Here is a 5,547-nt window from a genome sequence, read left to right on the forward strand (position 1 = left end):
CATCAAAATAGTTATTATCATTCTTCTTCTTCTTCTTCTTCTTCTTCTTCTCACTTTCCATCTTCTACCACACTCTCCTTTTACCTTTCCCTTACATTGTTCCCTTGTCCCTTAGTTAGGTTTCCCTTATGTATGTTATTGTAAATATCCTATTTGTAATAAATCCCCTTTTAAAGATCCAGTAGCTCTTGTTAATTAATATTAACTGGCACCCCAAAGCTCAGCAGATTCTACATAATGGCACCCCGGATGGGACTGTGATTAAATTCCACAGAGAATCTGCAATAAATGAATCTGCTTTAGTCTACATTTGGAAAAGGCGTGGAGATCAAAGAACTAAGGAGTCTAGATCTTGGATGAAAAGGAAACACTGGTGAGTTAAAAATTTCCTTGTAAACTTTTTTGCATGCTGATCCTAATGATTTTGGTATTGCTGTGTATCAAGTATTGTGTTTTGTTAAAAGTGAAATATAATTTGTATTTGATAGAATAGTTTATATCAGAATCAGATTGGAATTGTGTGTGTGGAAAGTGTGGAAGTAGTGAAAAATTTAGACCTTTGGGAAGTTCCTAGTGTAAGGTCTAGTGCTTCAGTTTTAATTTTGTTTGTAAGTGTTTACGGTTTGCTGAAAATGGAATTTGTGGAAAAGTATGTGAAGAAGTATGCATCTGCCATTTACCATGTCAGTGCAGATAAATCTTTAGAAGTCCAATACAAGGACTTGGTATCACAATATAAGATCTATAATAATAAGTTAAATAATAAAATTCTCAGTAAGAAATTGAAAAAGAAAAAGATAAGCAATGAGATTTCAGTGTTGCTTAAGATGAAGGAATTGAGTGTAATGAAAGAAGCAAGTTGGTGGAAGCAAAGGTTACAAATCAAGGAGGATATAGAAAAAAATTAGTGATTCTGTTATTGAAATTTCTGATAATACAATTAGTGAAATGGACGGTTTACGTTCAAATGTGGATGAATTAGCTGTGAGAAATGAGAAGTTGGAAGAACAATTGAAGGAGTGCAGATTGAGTGTCACTTCACATGCAAATCAGGTTTTCTCTTTAGAACTGAAAAATAGTCAAATGGAGAAGTTAATTGCAACACTGGAGAGACAACTGGGTGAAGCTAAGTGTGAACTGCATAACAAAGAGCAACATATACAGTCTCCTACATCAAATAAATGCAGTCTTGAGACAGTGAATGTCTGTAATCTTTCTAATGAGGATACTAGGGATATCAGGGGTAGTGCTCCATTGATTGATAGGGCCCCATTGCTCACCATTTCTGAAAAACTTCATCTGTGTCAACTTCTTGATAAGTTTGACTCACATATTTCTCCAGTCCTTCTGTCTAATAGATTTGAGGCTGTGGTCCAACAGCATAGTCTGAACAATAAGAATGCTTGGTCTCTGTTCCAAGCTTGGCTTCCAGGGCCACTTGCAGCTCAGCTATCATCTGCACATATGAGTGATAATTGTAAAGGTGCAGAGTTAAGAAGGAAGGAATTGCAACGTATCATAGGTGGACGGGACACTAGAGGTGAAAATGCTCTAGCAATGACCAGATTCAGGAGATATGATGATCCACAGCTCTTCTGTAATGATTATCTGGCCTTGTATAGGACTGTTTACAACTGTCTGGATATGTCTCAGGATGATGCTAATTTCCTGTATTCAATGGCAAATCATTGCAATGTAGATTACACCACAAGGGTCGCTCTAAGGAATAGTAGCTCCTATGGAAACTTTGTGAATATACTTAGGGACTGGTGTAATGCGTCTAAGGAGCAGTATGAGACATCCACAAATATATCTGCTGTACATAGACCTAGGAGAAGAGGATATGTTAGGTATTGTTATGGATGTGGGAGGCCTGGACATATTAAACGGTATTGTAATACACCTTACATGTACCCAGAACCAAATATCCATTCGTTTCACCAGGAGATTGATAGTATTGAGTCTGATGAGGAAGAATCTACCTCAAATAACACAGAGTTCACAGAGACATGTGAGGAGATAGGTAACATAGAAGCTGACCCTGCTACACCTGCACCAGAAGCACATACAATGGAGAGCCCAAATGCTAATAAGGACAACACAGGAAGAGAGCAGGATACGCCATATTATAGACAACAAAAGGAAGGTGCTAATATCCCTGTGATTGATCCATGGGCAACTCTACCATTCTGGCTATTTTGTAGTTGGTCACAGATTGCCCTACCCCTGCTGCTAAATAGCACAACCCAATGCGCCAATATGGTTGGGTAGACAAGGAGAGACTTTGACTGTCATAGTAGATGTGAGTCAATAGCATACGGATAATGGACCGGATAAAATTGTGTTTTGTGTTTGGTTTGAATTCGTATTCTAATTCTGTCTGTGTTTCTTTTTAGACTGGAGACCATTTATCAGAGCAAGGAGACTAACCAATGTATTTGATCAACAGGTCATATACAGTACTGTGTCCATAGATGAAACTGGTTATTTCTCTCAACAGCTATTAACTCTGTGTATACATTGATATGGCCAATATGTAATTAAAATCCACGTAGTTTAGACAATGAGCTCAAAGTTAAGGGTTTAAATAATTGTTTGCAAACAATTAAACAAGTAATCATCCCATTGTGATGAATCGGTGTTGTGTTTGCCTAATGGTTGTTTGTTTGTTTTCTATGTATGTTCTTAATCTTGCTTCACAGGTAAAAGTCTTCAATCAGGACCTGAATTGGATAGATCATTTATATGATAATGTCAACCAATACAAAGCTGTAGTTTCTGTGTGAGATCTGCAGCACCCGCTTGACCACTTTACCAATCTTTATTCGTCATAAGACAGATAAAGTTGAGTTACCCCTAATTGTTTTATGTTTGTCTGGTTTGTTTGTTTTTTGTTTTTTTTTTGTCATCCTATGCAATGCATTGAGTCACAATATTTTGCTTTTCATATTCCCACTGTTCAGTAATATTAATTTTTATATATATATATATATTTTTTACCTCACGTTCAGTATTTTGTTTTCCCCCTTGTTTTTGTTTGGTGCAATGTCTTAGTACTAAAGAGGCGTAAGGGTAAGAATTACCATGCAATATATATACAGTAGCTAGGGAGATTAAAGTTTTTATTTTTTTTGTAATTTTTTTTTTTTGTAAATATTTTTTTTTTCTCCTCTTCAATTTATTTTTGCTGACTACAAGTGCTTTACTTGTAAATAAAGTCAGATGCTCAAGTTAAAATTTTGTCTTCTAAAGAAACCATATGTAGATTACAACTGCTAAGAATCTGATACTGCTCTTGTTCTTTATTTCCAGGATCTGTGATGGAGCATACTCTAATTTATCAAATTTGAATCCTGGATGAGCCATGATTTGATGGCAATTGGATTGATAAGCCACCTTTATGGAACATTTTCTTGGGATTTCTTGACATGAATTGACCTGTATCTGAAAATTTGTGAAAAGACCATATATTATAATCTAGATGAAAAATATACAAGATGAAAGGACCTACAACAAAGTGTGCCCATTATAGGAGAGTATAGACACTTGCTAATATTTTGCAATAGGGTATCAAATATTTCTATCAGCCAGTGTGATCTCCATATATTCTAATAAACAATAAGAAGATGCTTTTAATAGGGCATTAGACAGGTTATATACTGGTACCGTGTGCAGCGATGCAAGTTGCATGTGATATTTGTGAACTATTCATAATCTGAATTTATTAGATATACTCAAAGGAGTAGGGGATTATCTAAACGTATGACTAGTAAATATCATGACCATTATTTCTTGAATATATTATAAATTTGGAGTGCTTGAAACTACCTCAAAGCACCAATTTTATTTTAAAAGGTATAGATGTTAAAGTTATGATGTGTTCATTGGATGCACATTTTATATGTAGACATTTTGATATATTGCTATATATATATTTTTTATTATTGTTGTATATCTTATATTTGTGCTCCTGTACATCTGTCACAAATTGTATAATTGCTGAAGTATAAAATGCATCTAGATAGGTGTGAATGAGAGTGAATGTTGTGAGTCCAGCGATTTCTATGCCTTGTCCCTGTTACCTCGCATTTATGGTGCCCTGACGGAGTAGATGGATGATGATCCTGGAGCAGAGCGCTATTTTATTATGCCCTGATCATAAGTTTGTGTGTCATTCAGACACAAAGGGGCGTATGTTGGAACCCAACATGGACAATATCTATCGTACGTGTAATATGAATGACTGAACTCACAATTTGATCCACAAACCCTGTATAGCACTAAAACTAGTTATTATCATTCTTCTTCTTCTTCTTCTTCTCACTTTCCATCTTCTACCACACTCTCCTTTTACCTTTCCCTTACATTGTTCCCTTGTCCCTTAGTTAGGTTTCCTTTATGTATGTTATTGTAAATATCCTATTTGCAATAAATCCCCTTTTAAAGATCCAGTAGCTCTTGTTAATTAATATTAACTGGCACCCCAAAACTGAGCAGATTCTACAGGTTATAACAAAAGTGCACCAACACGATATCAAAGAGTTAAACTGTAGGTAAGTAAAAGTAATTATTAATTATTAACCTATAGGTAAGTATATGTAGTGGTATATATAGACTCAAGATAAAGTGCTGCAGTGCAAAGGTTTCGCTGTGCAAAAGTGCCAAGCAGGTGTATCAGAGTGTATTTATCAATGCCTATTTGAATCACAAATTTATGGTTCCTAGATACCATAAATGAACAGCTTATAATGCATAATGTTATTATGCTGCCCATATAACTTATAAATTGAATAACCATGTAGAATGTACCTGTGTGGGAGTCATTCTAGTTGCCACCAGGATGCGCACGTTTCGGCATCTGCTTTCATCAGGGGGTCATATGAAAGTTGTCATATTAAAAGGCAATTTTCAATCACAAAAACATTGAAGGGTTTGGGAATACAAACGTATTACAGTCTTTGATTCCCTCCACACGGGACTAAATCTGTCAGGAGGATTTATGACTCACTGCAATATGCTTCAGAGACAGCAAGGGCATCAGGCCTCTGATCTTACATGGATATTGGGACTATAAAACTTTCACACCACTAATATAATCAAATTAAGGATTCATCCTCTGAGCTCCGTTTGTTTTTTATTTAAATGTCCATTTATTATGCCATGCCACTTCTTTTTTTGTGTGTATATATTTGTGTTTCTACAGATACTTTGTTATATCATGCCCGAGGAAGAGACCTAAGAAGTTTTGAAAGCTTGCTTTGTAACATCATTTATTTTAGTTTTGCTAGCCATGAAAAGGTATCATAACTACAAGATTATTATCTTGTTTTCCCACTGAAAGCAATTAGAATTAATATCATATAATCAAGACATAAAGCTGAATATCAATTTTAAGTGACAATTAATAGTGTCCTGTGGAGAATAAATTTTACATTCTCACATTCCCAAAACATCCAGCTCTATTTAAGCAGCACAGAAACAGCTCACATAATCTATGATTTTCACCCTTTATGGGATAAATAGTTTATTTTTATGCTTCTCTGCATT

The 5,547-nt window shown here is 35.2% G+C and overlaps 1 pseudogene; it reads left to right on the forward strand.

Annotated features, from left to right (window-relative positions):
- Positions 1–632: 632 nt before the first annotated feature.
- LOC141171788 (posterior protein-like) lies at positions 633–2,429 on the forward strand (annotated as a pseudogene).
- The last annotated feature ends 3,118 nt before the right edge of the window (positions 2,430–5,547 follow it).

This window comes from Phyllobates terribilis, unplaced genomic scaffold (genome assembly GCF_046119375.1).
Source record: "Phyllobates terribilis strain yellow unplaced genomic scaffold, ASM4611937v1 Scaffold_12__6_contigs__length_324123572, whole genome shotgun sequence".
NCBI classification, from domain to species: Eukaryota; Metazoa; Chordata; class Amphibia; order Anura; family Dendrobatidae; genus Phyllobates; species Phyllobates terribilis.